The 16,558-nt window shown below is 53.0% G+C and overlaps 1 protein-coding gene across 4 annotated transcripts in view; it reads left to right on the forward strand.

Annotated features, from left to right (window-relative positions):
* Window positions 1-306: 306 nt before the first annotated feature.
* Rap1gap (Rap1 GTPase-activating protein) overlaps window positions 307-16,558 on the forward strand; it is a 65,112-nt gene continuing 48,860 nt past the window's right edge. Inside the window, exon 1 of one of the 4 annotated variants that reach the window (XM_063287788.1) lies at window positions 307-462. The gene's annotated coding sequence lies outside the window, so the exon portion shown is untranslated. The remainder of the gene's footprint in view (window positions 463-16,558) is intronic. The other 3 variants (XM_017593413.2, XM_063287787.1, NM_001415933.1) reach the window with 3 other exon arrangements.

Consider the following 16,558-nt stretch of genomic DNA (forward strand, 5'->3'; position numbering starts at 1 on the left):
AGGGGAAAACCTAAGGAGAAGCAGGGAGCCATTAACTGAGCCTCTCCTAGTTCCACGCAGTGCCGTCCTGTAAGAGTGCCCCCTACAGCACTCCACTTGCCCCACTTGGGCCAGAAGTTGTCCTTCACAGCTTGGGCTATCGGCTAGAGCCGCCTGCACTGCCACTGTCTGGCTGTGCAACCCTAAACTCGTTCCTACGCGTCTCTGGGCCTTGGTTTCCCTACCTGTTAGCTAGGGGCGCGTGGCAGGGTTGGCCTCCCCGCCGCTCCCGCGCCTGGGGCTCAGGCTCCGCAGTGATGGGGGAGCGGCGCCGGGAAGGAGCGCTCGGCGGTCACGTGACGCCCCCCTCCCCGAACTGCGGCGGCGGTGGCGGCGGCGGTGGCGAGCGAGTCCCGGCAGAGCTGCAGCGGCAGCCGCGGGCACCGGAGTGCCAAGCCCAGGACAACCCGACCCAGGCCTGTGGTGAGTGCCAGCTCTGTGCATGGGATTCTGGCAGGGAGGGGCGCGGCCAGGCTAGATGGCGGCGCAGCAGGGCGGGAGACCCGGCGGGCATCAGCCATGCCGTGGGGAAGGCTAGTGTTCCACCCTTAGGTGCTCCGAGTCCTAGGCTCCGTCACCCCTGTTACCCTCTGGAGGGGATGGCGGAGAAATGGGCGCACTGGGGAGAAGCCAGCCTGGAATCCCCAAGGGGAGATACTCGGCTCCTCTAAGCAGAGGAAGTGGGGGTCCTTTGGCCATCGCCCTGAGCCGAGCCGCTAGGGCCTTGACGTCCTTGCATCTCCAGGTACAGAACGCATCCCTGCCCATCCTGACCCACAGCGGAGCTGGGCACTGGCGTCACGCAGTCCTTGTTGCCACCCCTGGCTCTGCTGGATCTCAGGGCTGGTGCCAAATCCACTCACAGTCACCACTGTGCCCTGCAGGCCCTTTGGGAGCCTTGCTGATGTGCCTGCTTGGTGGAGAAACCTTGCCCCCTCTCCTGCCCCCGTGTGTGTGTGTGTGTGTGTGTGTGTGTGTGTGTGTGTGTGTGTGTGTGTGTGTCCGTCCCTGTATCTATCTCTCTCCGATGCTTGACCTTGTGGTGACTGTCACAGCCCAGGCCTGAGACCTGAGATGGGGTTAGGAAAGATGCCCCAACCCATCCTCACATGGTATATTGGTATTTGTCCCTGTCCTTCAGTCCCCTCCCTGCCAAAGTCAGAGGGCCAGACACCTAGTGGCTGCAGGAAAGGTAGGAAGACAAATCCTGCCAGGTATGAAGCAGAAGGAAGCCAGGAGGAAGTGGGGTTGAGATAACACCTCTTCATCTCCGAGGGAGCTAACTGAATGTAGGGTGCCCCACCAATAAATACGGGACCTTACCTCTCCTTCTTAAGGACATTCGAGGGGAGAAATTGCTCATAGCACTGACAAGCTCAGAACCCTGAGGGCAGCTGGACGAAGGAGTGTTCATGCCCCTGCCCCATGAGGTTCCCCATGGGAGCTCAGCCTGACTCCGGGGGGCCCCCTGGCAGTGGAAGGATCTGGGGGAGGAGTGGATGTGTCTTTCAGCCCTGAAGATTACAGGGAGAGGACTAACCCGCAGTGAGAGCACCTTCCCTAGCCACCCTTGACACAGACGAGGAAACTGAGGCCTGGCCAGGCTAAGGACATTCTATGTGACCCCTGAGTTACCTGGTGCTGAGCGACAATCAGGGTTTTGTGTCTGTTTTGTCTTGTTTTGTCTTGTTTTGTTTTGTTTGTTTTGAGATAAGGTCTCACTATGTAGCCCTGGATGGCCCAGAACTTAGTGTGGTAGGGCCACAGGTCTGTCCCGCTCTGCCTCTTGGAAGCTAGGAGTAAAAGCACACACCTGGCCACAGTCAATTCTGATCCAAACTGGAGATGTTGCCAGGTGGGGGGTTCGTCATGGACTCCGGGCCTTTTCCTACCTGTGTGTGGGGGAGAGGAGGTGCCTCTGAATGGAGAAGGTCTTGAGTCTCTACTTTTCCTGTTGGTTTTTATGTCCCTTACCCAGGCTTCTGGTCAGCTCATTGCTTCATTTGAGAAAAGCCCACCTTCCCCTTCTCCCCAGTATTTGCCTGGCATGCTCTCAGGAGCCCCCTTTTGCCTCCCTTACCATCAGGGAAGGGTTCTTTCTCTGGGATGTCAGGCTGCAACAGGAGTCCCCCTCGCCCTGAGGTGCTTATCTCCTTGGACCTCCTGCCCCTACCCCACCTTCATGTTGAAGAACAGAGAGCCCCTTCAAGGACTCCTGAGGCAGGTCTGTGTTCCATGCCACCTGTGTGTCCTCAAGGCCTTTGCTCTAGCTGTCACAGACTGTCAGCAGCCTCACATGGTAGGCAAACATGGTGGTTTGACTCACTAGTACCCTGAGACCCAGACTCAGGAACAGGCACTCTCTACCCTGTCTGACCCCACCCACAAGAGCTATGTCACCTGTGTGGCTGAGCAGAAGAGCTTCTTGAAGCCTTCATCTGGGGGGCTTGTCTACCTCAGTGGCCTCCAGTGTGCTGGCAGGAGACATGAGCTTGCAGAGAACACGTGGAGGCCCCGTGCCCTTAAAACTGAACCTGGTGACACGCTCTGGGGCCCACATGGATATACGCGTGCACACGTGCCTGGCGCCAACTTCCTAGGTGTGGGCTGTAACCATCTCATCGCCCTTCAGGGGCGACAGAACCCCTTTCCCCGGCAAACCCTTACCTTTTTCCTTCTTTTGGCTTCCTGTGAACCCAGCTAGGAATAGGAAGGCAGCCTTTGAAACTGCCTTGTGTCTCTCCCTTCCTCTCCTGTTCCTGCTCCTGCCCCTAACCTACACTTACCCAAAAGCGTTGTTTGAGACTGGCCTTTCATCTGGCCCCCGAAGAAACCATTCCTCAGATCTCTCCTGAGACCACAGGGCCCCAGTGAAGGCTTAGAACAACCCCAGCTTCCCTTTCGTCCCCTGCCTTCTCAGGAGCCTGAGCAAGTTCTGTTTTCTGTTCTGTCCTCCCGGCTGGGCTGGGGACCAGCTACTGTGAATACGGAAGGGTCCTTGGAGATCCACTGCCTTTCCAGGGCACAGCTATTGCTAGGCTGGGCTCTGCTACCCTGGCTGTGCCTCTTGAGGCCAGCATCGCTGGGAAGCCGTGGTGAAAGGTGTGTGGATAGGCCGAGGTGAGACCTCCTGGGTAGGCCAATCGCAGGTTGAAGACAATAAGGGACTCTGGGTTCCATCATGAACATCCATTCCCCCACCCTAAACAGCTTAAGAGTGCTGATCCTCTGCCTAAGCTCGGCCCTTCCTCTGGCTGGCTGTGCAGTCAGGCAAATCATTTTTCCTCTCTGGGCCCAGCTCCAATTCTGGGAAGCAGTTTGGCCTGGCTCAGTAGTGAGAAGGGTCAGAGGTGTGAAGAGGTAGCCCCTGGCCAATGAGAAAGGGGGAATTGGGCTCGGTTTGAGCAGTGTGATCACTGAGCATCCCTGGCTGGGGACTTTCTATAGGTTAGAAACTCTATGTCTAGGCTAGGCTAGCCATAGGCTGTGCTAGGCTAACCAGGGCGTTACCAGGGTTTGGACCTTCAAAGGCAGCCATTCTGGAATCGGCCTAAGAAAGAGGGGGCCCCAAGGGTGGGAGGCTGCAGTTGTAGTGCCCGTTCCTAGCGTGGATGTTCTCAGCCTTCAAGATAGGCTCTAATTTTAGGGCTGAGGACCGACACTTGGCAAGCAGGTGATTGAAGAAAAAATAAGAGGAATCTGAGAGGAGCCAGTAGGAAGGCACCCCAAAACAGAGCAGGCGGATCTGACTGAGACACCAGCCACTGACATCGTCAGATGGGAAAGCAGGCATGCATGCGATCTGCCTACTGTGCGCCAGCACTGGGTAGAGGCCCTGCCATCCGCCAAGCAGACACTCAAGTGGGCATCACACAGACCGGCAGGACTGGGGACAGAGGTGAACTGGGTGTGGCCGCCGCTGTGGAATGAGGTTGTGCCTTGGCTCCTCTGCCAGCGTGAGGCCACCCTCCTGTCAGGTTGAGCAGACCTGAGTGTCTATTTTGACTCTCTGTTGACCAGTTGCACGACTTGGCCTTTCTCCTTCCCCTTTCTGAGGCTCCATTTCTTTATCTGTAAAGCAGGGACTGTGGAGTTGTTTTGTTTAAGTTTTAAAAAGATGAGCATAGGGGCTGGAGCGATGGCTCAGTGGTTAAGAGCACTGACTGCTCTTCCAGAGGCCCTGAGTTCAATTCCCAGCAACTACATGGTGGCTCACAACCATCTGTAATGGGATCCGATGCCCTCTTCTGGTGTGTCTGAAGACAGCGACAGTGTACTCACATACATAAAAACAAACAAACAAATAATCTTTTTTTTTTTTTCTCCCGGAGCTGGGGACCGAACCCAGGGCCTTGCGCTTGCTAGGCAAGCGCTCTACTACTGAGCTAAATCCCCAGCCCACAAATAATCTTAAAAAACCCAAATAATTACAAAAATTACCATAGTGGTGTTGTACAGATTTAATAGCAGCATTTGGAAAACCAAGACAGGTGGATCTCTGGGAGTTCAAGACCAGCATGATCTACCTAGCAAGTTCAAGTCCAGACAGACCATATCCGAAACCAAAAGCCCAATAAATAAGTAAAGACACAGGATAAGAGTTAGAAAGAATCTAAATCCAATCAAATCGGGTATGGTAGCAAAGCACATTGGAAGACAAAGTCAGGGGAGGGAGATCTTGAGTTCAAGGTCAGCCTGGGCTACATGTGGAGATCATATCTAAAACAATGAAAAATGCTGGACCTGGTAGAGCAGCGAAGGGTCACAGCCTGTCTAGGGTACAGAATGGGTTGAAGGGCAGCCTGGGCAACTTAGTGAGACCCTGTCTCAAAATAAGAAGCAAAAGCCTCAGGCCCAGGGCTCAGACACTGAACCTGCAGATGAAAGGCTACCACCAGCCAAGGAATCCAATTCTGGTCTCTGCTGTGTGGCTCTGGACAAGCCACCGACCCTTTTAAACTCAGAGTTCTCCACTTGAAGCAGGTGTGTCGAGATCCTATCTGCTATCCCCTTGGGAGCGATGTGAGGACAGAGGCGCAGTCAGTCACCGGGATAACTCTGGACTCAGGGAAACCGAGGACAAACACACACCAGGGAAGCCTGGAGAGAAGTCCTTTAAGATCTGCAGACTAGTGCTAGGCAGTGGTGGCTCTCGCCTTTAATCTCAGCCCTTGCGAGGCACAGCAGGCAGATCTCGGAGTTCAAGGCCAGCTTGGCCTACTTAGGGAGTTCCAGGGCAGCCAGGGCTACCCAGAGAAACCCTGTCTCAAAAATAAATAAGCCGGGCGGTGGCGGTGCACACCTTTTTTTTTTTTTTTTTTTTGGTTCTTTTTTTTTTTTCCGGAGCTGGGGACCGAACCCAGGGCCTTGCGCTTCCTAGGTAAGCGCTCTACCACTGAGCTAAATCCCCAGCCCCGGCGGTGCACACCTTTAATCCCAGAAACAGAGGCAGACAAATCTGTGAGTTTGAGGCTAGCCTGGTCTACAGAGTGAATTCTAGGACATCCAGAGGTACATACAGAGACCCTGTTTCAAAAAACAAACAAAACCAAGAAACTACCACTTCAGTGTATTTACTGTCCTGCCTTCTCCTCTCTCTCCTTTTTTTTTTTTAAAAACATTTATTTATTATGTATACATCATACTGCTTTCTGCCTGCATATACGCCTGCAGGCCAGAAGAGGGCACCAGACCTGATTATAAATGGTTGTGAGCCACCATGTGGTTGCTGGGAATTGAACTCAGGACCTCTGGAAGAGCAGACAGTGCTCTTAACCTCTGAGCCATCTCTCCAGCCCCCCTCTCTCTCCTTTTTAAATGACATTTGTTTATTAGTTTATTTTTGTGTGTTCGCGAGTGGGCATAGCACTCACATGGAGATCAGAGGGTCACTTGCAGGAGTCAGTTCCTCCCCTCTCCACCATGTGGGTCCCAGGAACCACACCCAGGTTGTCAGTCTTGGCAGCAAGCACCTTTACCCTCTGAGCCATATCACCTACTCCTTTACCTTTTGAATTTCAAGTTCTCACTATGTAGCCCAGGCTAGCCTTAAACTCACAATGCTCCTCTCAGCTCCCAGGTGCAAGGGATTTCAGGCATTCATCACCACACCCGGACCAAACTTTACAGTTAAGAAAAGAAAAGAGCTTCCCTTCAGTGCTGGGGAGTAGCAACATTTGATTTCTCCTCTCATGACATCACAACTTCAAGGCCAATTGGCAACTGAGGAGTGGGGGGCCCTGCACATAGTAGGTGTTGGAACATGATGACAGAGATATCAGAGTTGCATGTTGAGGGGGGTAAAGGGTACACTGAGGCCGACTTGGGGGCATTTGGCTTCAGGGAAGGGTGATGAAATCCCCTGGTTTATTACTGGCTTAAATGCCAACTCGAGGACTCTGCATTACCCCCAAATCACAAGGGAGCCCACTGGGCGTTGTACACATAACCTCTGTTTACACGGCCAGGCGGGGGAGAGGGAGCACCCCAGCACGGCTGGCTATGCTGAGCAAATGCTGCCCAGTGCCTTTCCCCCCAGACCTCCTCTTCCTTGAGAGTACAGATGAAAGGGCTGCTGGGTCTTCCCTTCCTGGAGCAGGTGAGGGGTCAAGACAGTAGCCTGGCAGAGACCTGCGTAGCTGAGAGTTGCAGGAAGCAAGACTTTCTGCACAGAAAGTCTGCACCTCGTCCCCTGCCTCTGCCTTACTGTGTGGGGGCGGCCAGGTAGGTTCTGAACCTGCTGATAGATCTGTGACAGGAGAAGCCTGGGACCGATACAGGGCTCCAGGGGTTGATACTGGCTCTGCTGAGTGAGCCCCTGGGGGTGTTACTCTTGCAGGTGTTTCTGTAATTGCCTGTTTCTCAGGCACCCCTGGGAAGTTGAAGCTGTTGGCACAGGGACAACAGGTGGAGATCAGGCACCTGTGCCACCCCCGAAAGCCCACGGGAGCCACACATTTGCAGAGGGAAAGAAAGTGGAGGCCAGACAGTGGGGTTCCACCCTCTGCTCCTGCTCCTGATATTTGACTTGAATCTCTTGAGAGGCAGGTGCCCCTGTCCAGGGTCCCCTCCTTGGGCAGATGGAGGTGGTTAATGGAGGGGTGACCTTGGGAATGTCCCTTGCCTGGCTGCATAGGACTAGAACTTGGGGGACACTTCTGACTTCTTTTTTCTTTTTCTTTTTCTTTTTTTTTTTTCCGGAGCTGGGGACGGAACCCAGGGCCTTGCGCTCACTAGGCAAGCGCTCTACCGCTGAGCTAAATCCCCAACCCCCACTTCTGACTTCTTAATCTCAGAGTGGACCAAGCCCCTGAACTCAGGCGAGTGCTGAAATGAGGTGGCATTGGCGGTTCGCAAGCCTTGTACCCTGCTGCCTTCTCCCTGACCTTGGAAATCAAGAGCGTGCCAGCCTTGGTAACAGTCTTAAGGAAGTCCCAGGCTACAGCTGGGCATGAGTGGGCCTTAACTTTTCCAGCTCCTACCTGCCTCCCACCTTGTAGCCTGTCTCCAAGCTCTAAATACCACTGAGAATAAAACTGGGCAGGGCCCTCAGGACTGATGTCTCCCTCATCCCTGCCACCAGGCTTCCAGCTAGAAAGGTGTAGGTGGTTGAGGTCCCTAAGGATAGAGAAGTCTGGAACTTGCCCCATCCTACTACCCCAAATGTATGCGGTCCTTACCAGCAGGATGGAAATGGCCCGGCTGCCTTTGGGATTCTGGGAGAAGATGCCAAATATGAACCGAGGGGCAGAACCCTGGATGGGGCATTAATTGAGCACTTACAGTATACTGAGTCCTGTGCTGAATGCTTTCCATAGACCCATCCCGTTGACTTCTGAGCCACTGTCATTATCAGCCATAAGGGGCTGGGAAAGGTCGAACAGTCTCTGGAGGTGACTCCGTAGGCCGAGATTTTAATTAGGGCTCTGTCGGCCTCTGTTAACCACTGTGGTGTACAAAGTAAGACAGGGAGGGAAAGGTGCCCATGAGAGGGGTGGGATACTCCCTAGCCGCTCTAAGAAGTTTGCTCTGGGGGTCAGGAGAGATGACTCAGCAGTTAAGAGCACTGACTGCTCTTCCACAGGTCCTGAGTTCAATTCCCAGCAACCACATGGTGGCTCACAACCATCTGTAATGAGATCCAGTGCCCTCTTCTGGTGTGTCTGAAGATAGCTACAGTGTGCTCACATACATAAAATAAATAATTAAAAAAAAGTTTGCTCTGGCCACAGGGGTGGGGTCAGGGGTTAGGTTACCCCCAGGACAAGGGCTTTTCTATCAGTTCCACCCATCGGGCTGTCAGTGCCAACATGTCAAAAGTGGATGTCCCCTGACAGAGAGGAAGGATGGCCTCACTGGCCACCCAAGAGCCTTCCCTGATTCTTGCCCTATATCACATTTTTTTTTAAAGATTTATTTATTTGTTATATACATGTAGCTGTCTTCAGACACACCAGAAGAGGGCATCGGATCCCACCACAGATGGTTGTGAGCCACCATGTGGTTGCTGGGATCCGAACTCAGGACCTCTGGAAGAGCAGTCAGTGCTCCCAACTGCTGAGCCATCTCTCCAGCCCCCCTGTATCACATGTATCTCAGAACCAAGCCTGTGTTAGTGCGGGATGTGTAACAGCCACGGCACACGATGCCCCCAGTGGCCCGGTATGTTCAGGGAGAAGGATGGACCCAGAAGCAAGGTCATGTGCACACTCCCAAGACCCCTCCCTCACCTTTCTGAACCTCACTTCCATCGTGAGATAGGATAGCAGCTGCCACACGAGTCACGCTGCCTCCCAGGATCTAGGGGGTCCACCCGGATGTGAAGCCTTGGGTGACTCACTCCTTAGAGAGATCATATTGTCATGGGCTTCTCTCCAGATCTTAGCTGAGGACAGTTTTGTATTCCAGGCTGGAGGGTCCTGCAGACAGAGGGGCAGGTTAGTCAGAGGACACCCCTTATTCCCTGCCCCATTCCGGCCTGGGATTCTGGGCCCAGAGATAATCAGTGGGGAGATGAAGCTGGGTGCTCAGGTCCTGTAAGTTGAGAGAAGAGTCCCTGAGTCTGAGCCTCACCTCTGCCCCTACCCAAGAGGCCTCTCTGCCTCCATTCCCATTGGGCTGGGCTACCGTGGAAATCAGAATGAAACAGGCCTTTGGAGAGCCCTCATTATAGACAGAGAAAGGGGCCCAGAGGGGGGATGAGACCTGTCCCCAAGTTACTCTGTGAGCCAGAGTGGAGGTTAAATGGGTTTCCCAGGACATTTTATTTATTTTATTTTATTTATTTTATTTATTTTTTTTGAAAACCTTCCCGGGACATTTATTGGCTACCATATTAAACACTCATCTCAGTCTTGCCGACTTGACCTTTTGTTTTTAAAGGGTCTCACCACATTGCCTAAGGTGGTCTCACACTCACGGCAATTCTCCTGTCTCAGCCTCTCAAGGGCCGAGCTTGTATGCACTAGCCATACATTTATTCTTTTGTTTTATTTTATTTTATTTTATTTTATTTTTTGGTTCTTTTTTTCGGAGCTGGGGACCGAACCCAGGGCCTTGCGCTTCCTAGGCAAGCACTCTACCACTGAGCTAAATCCCCAACCCCTTGTTTTATTTTTTTAAATAAGATTTGTTTATTAAATGTGTCTGAGTGCTCTATCTGCATGTACGCCTGTAGGCCAGAAGAGGGCATCAGATCCCATTACAGATGGTTGTGAGCCACCATGTGGTTGCTGGGATCGAACCCAGGACCTTGGGAAGAGCAGGCAGTGCTGTAACTGCTGAGCTGTCTCCCAGTCCCCCCCCCCCTTTTTTTTTCGGAGCTGAGGATCGAACCCAGGGCCTTGCGCTTGCTAGGCAAGTGCTCTACCACTGAGCTAAATCCCCAACCCCTCCAGTCCCTTTTTTATTTCGTTTTGTTTCGTTTGTTTTGTTTTTTGTTTTTGAGACAGGATCTTGCTATATACCCCGGGCCGGCCTAGAGGTTACAATCCCCCTGCCTCAGCTCCTTAAGTGCTGGGATTGTAGGCGTGCATGCCATGCCTGGCTGTGAGTCCCTATTTACAGTCCCCCCTGTCTTCGGCTCCAGCACTTTTGAGTTCTAAAAACAATCCTGTGAGATAAGAACAGGTACTGCTGGGGCTGGAGAGATGGCTCAGTGGTTAAGAGCACTGACTCCACTTCCAGAGGTCCTGAGTTCAATTCCCAGCAACCACATGGTGGCTCACAACCATCTGTAATGGGATCCGATGCCCTCTTCTTGTGTGTCTGAAGACAGCTACAGTGTATAGTATACAGCTCCAGTGTACGTAAGATAAATAATTCTTTAAAATAAAAAGAAGAGGAACAGGTACCGCCACTGCCGCCGACTGTTACAAATCCTGGGCTCTGAAAAGTTTGTGAAAAGGACCCTAAGTCACCAGCTAGGAGTAGTGGGGCAGGGGATTCAGACACAGGTCTGACTGGTTCCAAGCTCATGCCAAGCGCTAGACCATGTGTGCTCTGATAGGGATACATTTTGTTTTCCTTTCTTTCCGGTCCTAGGTGGCCTAGGACACCGTTCTGAACCCCTTTCAAGTAAGGATCAAGTAAGGATCCTGTGAGGTGCAGGACCTCCAGACACCCCTCCACTCTGCCTCACCCATGATGGCTGCCTCTCTCCTATTGTCAGTCAGCCACAGACTGCTGTTGGTACCCTCTTGAGCGTCTGTGGTGTACCTGACCTCCCCTTGAGAGAAATGGGGCAGGACCCAGCGGGTGCACCTGCTGCTATTGGTATAAATAACCGCCCTGTGCAAGGCCTTTGTGAGCCCTGGGCACTGCCTCGACTCCCCATCAGCCTCCAGTTATGCGAACTGGGCCTCTGCTCATTGTGGCCCTTGGGTCTGTGTTCCTATCCACAATGGACTCTGCCTTGTCCTGTGTCCCGGCTTTGTGCCCAGGCTGTGTGGCTCTGCTTAAAGAACTGTGTCCGGAAGGCAGGTGTCTACCAATCAGCATGTATCTATTAAGTACATACTGTGTGTGTCTTTCAAGGCTAAAGCTTGACCAAATAGGGAGACCATGTTTCTTGTGAGGAGCGTGGGGTTCCAGCTCCATCCACTCCAGCCTGTGAGGACCCGAGCAGAATAGCTGCTTTCTTTCGGAACGCAGAGTAAATAAATGTGTCATGGAGCATTTGCAGCCATTTATACCCCCACTCTCGGGCAGGCCCCTCAGCCCCCCAGGAGCCTGGGTTTCCTGGCTTGTGGAATGGGGTCAGCAGTTTGACCTAATTTATGGGATGGCAAGAGATGTGCTTGGCACAGGGCCTCAGTAGTGGGTAGCTACTGTTGTTCTGGACTGGAGCATGAATGACGGGGCTGAGGTTTTGAAGAGCACTCGGGGAGTCATCGCCAGCCTCAGTTTCCCCATCAGTCACGGCAGATACACAATTCCTGCATGATCTAGCTCCTGGGCCTATTACAGAGATCACAGAGGTTACAGGGTGCGTAGGTGCAGCTCAGCAATCCTCTCAGAGGAGCGAAGGGTGGAAGGAACAAGGTAGGCGGCAAAGCAGGTGCCACCATTGTGGCGCTCAGGTGTGCCATTGTGGCCTGGAGAGGCACAGACTAGAGGGAAGGGTGAGGGCAGGCTGTGGGGCCGCCTCCGCACCAGGGAAGGAGGGAGAGGTGTGGCACAGCGGGGTTCGAGGCGCTTTCTCTGGAGGCTCAGGGTCCCCACCCTGGAGAGCCTCTGGAGGCCGGGGTTGGGGCGCTGTCCCTGGTCCTGGAGAGTTGCCTGCTCTAGACTGCGGTTCCACTAATGACCAGATGAGGGCGCCAGGGACCGCCTCTGACTCCCAAACTGCGTTGCATTGCGAGAGTACTAAGAGCCGTCTTCATTTCCAGATTTAACACTCCTAGATAATAAGCCTGCTCAGCTCATTTCAAAAGCCAATGACATTTCACCGTAAAGGAAACAAACAGATCCCCACTTTGGGTGAATGCCCTGGCGCGACCGCACTGCAAGAGTCACAGAAGAAAACCAAACCCTTAGTATTTATGACAGAGACTTTCCCATTAACAGTGGAAAATCTTACCGCTGCACCTGACCTCTAGCTCACGATGGCTCCAGCAATTGAACCTCAGAAAATTTCATTATAGATTAAAGCCACATCAAAAAGATACCCACGAGGGCTGGGGCTTTTAGCTCAGTGGTAGGCCAATTGCCTGGCTTGTTCAAGGTCATGGGTTCCACCCAGCTCCAGCATTGCAACAGAACAAAACAAGAAAAAAAAATCACAGATCAATACTGGTGTATGAAGCACTTAGGGGCTAGGCCGGCTTACCAGGCCGTGCCCACATGCAAGGCAGAGCATGTGTGCGGGAGCCTGCCTTGTGTGGGACTCTTCCTTGAATAGCGCTTCTGGCTGCCACCCTCTGAATGGCTGTGGTGACTCTCAGTAATTGCTAAATTAAAAACACCCTCTGGTATTTCCCTAATGCTTCTTGGAGGCGGAGTTGTCCTCATTGAGAATCATAGCCAAGGTGGGAGTTTTGTGGCTCTGCCGAAGCTCACTGCGTCCCGGACCGGCCAGCTGCGTGAAAGGGGGTGTTTGAATGAATGGTTAGAGCTCTTCTCCTGCCTCATCTTCTAGGCAGGCCAACAGAGGCAAGGATAGGAAGGGGTTTGCCCTGGGAACTAGCAGGTGATTCACTAACCTGGGGTCTGGATCTAGGTCTCCTGACCCAGGGATCAGGGCTCAGTCAGCCTGTTTCCCTGGCAGGTGCTATGGGTACCTGCCTGAGATTTAACCTACATCCCTGAAAATGAACAGGGAAGGCAAACTTAGCAAAGGGCAGTAGAGGGATGGGGGTACATGGGTCCCTGCTGTACCACAGGACAGTGGCCTTGACCTCCCCTCTGTGCACTCCTCAGGGGTGCCATGGTTGGCCGCACACATGTCTGACCCACAAAAGTTCACTCTCTACACCTCACTTCTTCTCAGCGGTTTGCTGGGTGCCATGTAAGATAGGCACAAGTGTGTATATACATGTCTGTACGCATACCGTATAAATGTAAGATGACCGTAGTTAGAAGGTATGATTTCAGTGCACAGATCTGTGGTCTTGGGTGCCTCGTGGGTGTGCAAACCAAGCCACAGTAAGTAGCTGAGTACATCTAGATTTGGGACTCGGGTGTGCAAACTTCATCTGACCTTTGCACGTGTGTGTGCACGAGATCTGACAGCGTGGGGGGGACCGAACCCAGGGCCTTGCACTTGCTAGGCAAGCGCTCTACCACTGAGCTAAATCCCCAACCCCATGGGGGACGACTTTTATGTGAGCAGGTCTACGAGTGGCGTCTGGCCACAGGTTAGACATCTATATGAGTGTGCACCATACAAGTTTGGGTGTTCGAGGACCTGGAGAAGCTTGTGTACAGGTGTGTCCTCGGGTCTTCCAGGAAGTGTGTTATGTCAACCAGGACAGCAGATGGACCACAGGCAGCAGCTCCGGGAGGGTGTGAACTGAGCCACACTTCCTTCCCCAGGACCCAGGGATACCCTCTATCCAGGACACCTTAGAGCTTAGAATTCTCTGCTCCTGGGACTGGATGGATGTAACTGGGTTAGAAGGATTCAAGTGCTTCAGTGTTGGGTGGAATTCCTTCTAGGCCAGTGTTAGGCCTTTAGCCCGGAGAGAAAGAGATCAGTGTGCATGTGTGAGGGAGATTGATTAACACATGAGCAGACCTAAGCCCAAGGAGGAAACAGATTCCAGCCAAGCCACTCAGGAGCTGCCAAGAGCAGGGCTAGCAGCCAGAACTGCCATGCCTCCTGCCCAGCGGTGCCTGAGCATATCCGTGCATGGGAATAACTTGAGAGGGAAGAAGGTGGTTGGGGACCCTGGCAAGTAGCATGTGGAGCCCAGCCTGGGATCTTTCAGAGGCTTGCCCTTCTCTGTTCTCCAGTTCCCTGGGAAGGGAGTGTTACAGGCAGGCGAGCTGGGTGCTCAGGGTTCAGCCTCGGGTGAGCTTGGGGAAGGAACCACTCTCCACCCCTGCATCTTCACCACATGTGCATGCATTTAATTAACTCTGCCTGCAGATTCAGGAGGCCTAGGAGCGGAGGTGGCTTCCCAGAGGAAGGCTGAACCTGGAGAGCAGGTTCCATTTTCCTTCTGAGACAGGGTCTCAAGTAGTTGAGGATGACCTTTAATCTCTGATTTTCTTGCCTTCACCTCCCTAGTCATGCCTGGCTCTGTTACTTACTTACTTACTTTGTTTGTTTGTTGTTTGTTTTCATTTATTGAGACAGGGTCTATGTAGTGTTGTCTGGCCTGGAATTGGACATATAGACCAGGTTGCCTTGAACTCATAGAGATTTGCCTGCCTCTGCCTCTGCCTCTGCCTCTGCCTCTGCCTCTGCCTCTGCCTCTGCCTCTGCCCCTGCCCCTGCCCCTGCCCCTGCCCCTGCCCCTGCCCCTGCCCCTGCCTCTGCCTCTGCCCCTGCCCCTGCCCCTGCCCCTGCCTCTGCCTCTCTGCCTCTGCCTCTGCCCCTGCCCCTGCCCCTGCCCCTGCCTCTGCCTCTGCCTCTCTGCCTCTGCCTCTGTCTCTGCCTCTGCCTCTCTGCCTCTGCCCCTGCCCCTGCCTCTGCCTCTGCCCCTGCCCCTGCCTCTCTGCCTCTGCCTCTGTCTCTGCCTCTGCCCCTGCCCCTGCCCCTGCCCCTGCCCCTGCCTCTGCCTCTGCCCCTGCCCCTGCCTCTGCCTCTGCCTCTGCCCCTTGAGTACTAGGATTGAAGCTGTGAGCCACACGTGGGCCTGGTTCTTGCTTTTATTCTTTTTTTTTTTTTTTTTTTGGTTCTTTTTTTTCGGAGCTGGGGACCGAACCCAGGGCCTTGCGCTTCCTAGGTAAGCGCTCTACCACTGAGCTAAATCCCCAGCCCCCTTGCTTTTATTCTGTACAGAAGATTGCACCCAGGGTTTCACGCATGCTAGGTAAGCACCTACCAACTGAGCCCCACCCCGGCCTGTGGCTTCCTTTCCTAGGTAAGAGACCAAAGAAAGGGGATTCCGCTGAGTGCAGCCGGGATCCCCCAGTGTCAGCCTGCAAGAACCCACTCTGTGCTGAGTGGGGACAGTGAGTTCCCTGTCACAGTAGTCTGTGGCGGCTCCAGGACCAGTCCCGTGTGGTGCTGTCTCTCTATGTTTATCTGGGAGGCTGTTCTTTGTGCTCATACAGATCTGCCTCATTTTTTTTTAAGAGTTATTTTATGTATGTGAGTACATTGTCGCTGTCTTCAGACACACCAGAAGAGGGCATCAGATCTCATTACAGATGGTTGTGAGCCACCATGTGGTTGCTGGGATTTGAACTAAGGACCTCTGGAAGAGCAGTCAGTGCTCTTAACTGCTGAGCCATCTCTCCAGCCCTGATCTGCCTCGTTCTTTCTTCAATACTATTTTAAAGTTTTATTATTATTTTATGTGTGTGAGTGTTTTTGCCTCCATGTATGTATGCACATGTTTGTATGCATACATGTGTATCCTAGGCAACTTGGTACCCAAGGAAACCAGAGGAGGTCTCTGTATCCCCTGGAACTGGAGTTACAGATGGTTGTGAGCCACCATGTAGGTGCTGGGGACAAACCAATGTTTGTCAGACAGTGTGGTGAACATCTCCTCAGCACCCCCACCCCCACCCACCCCACCTCACCCCACCCCACCTTTTTTTTGACACACATGGAAGTGTGTATCACCATGCCTGGCTCTATTATTTTATTGATTTATTGTGACAGCAGGGTGTCACTAGGTAGTAATGTTGGCTGTCCTGGAATTGGTTAGGTAGACCAGGCTGGCCTTGAACTCAGAGAGATGCACTTCCCTCTCCCTCCTGAGTGCTGGGTTTTCAGGCATGGCTACCACACCTGACCCATTCATTCTCCTAACTCTGTGGCTCTGCATCTCTCTCTCTCTCTCTCTCTCTCTCTCTCTCTCTCTCTCTCTCTCTCTGGGTGGTCAGTTAGTTTCTTTACTAATTTTTGCTATCCTGGTAGAGCGGCAAACCCACCCAGTTAAGCCTCCTTTAAATCACACTGCAGTGAAGGTTTTACTTAACACACACACAGTGCCAGCCAAGGTCCCCAGCGTCTTATGATTGACAGTTTAATGTATAGCCAAGCCTTTTGAATAATCAGCACCTTCATCACCAGCCCCACTTTGCAGATGAAAAGACTGAGGTGCAGAAAGGTTAAGCACCTTACCCTAGGTCACACAGCTGACAGATGAGAGAGTTGGGTTGGACCCCTAGGAGAGCCCCAAGGATGTAAATGCAGGCCTCCCCGTCATTCCTCGGTCTTGGCTGTTAATCTTCGGCATCCACATTGTGATGTAGAGCGAATTCTTATAGGTGATCGCACAGGCTAAGAGGATGTTTTTAATGGTTGCTGGCCTAAGCGGGGCTATGAGCTAGCCATGGAGTGCCCGCCACATCTGTGTCTGAGAGAACATGAACTCGCTCACTGACTGTCCCACCCCCG

Source organism: Rattus norvegicus, chromosome 5, assembly GCF_036323735.1.
Source record: "Rattus norvegicus strain BN/NHsdMcwi chromosome 5, GRCr8, whole genome shotgun sequence".
Taxonomy (NCBI): domain Eukaryota; kingdom Metazoa; phylum Chordata; class Mammalia; order Rodentia; family Muridae; genus Rattus; species Rattus norvegicus.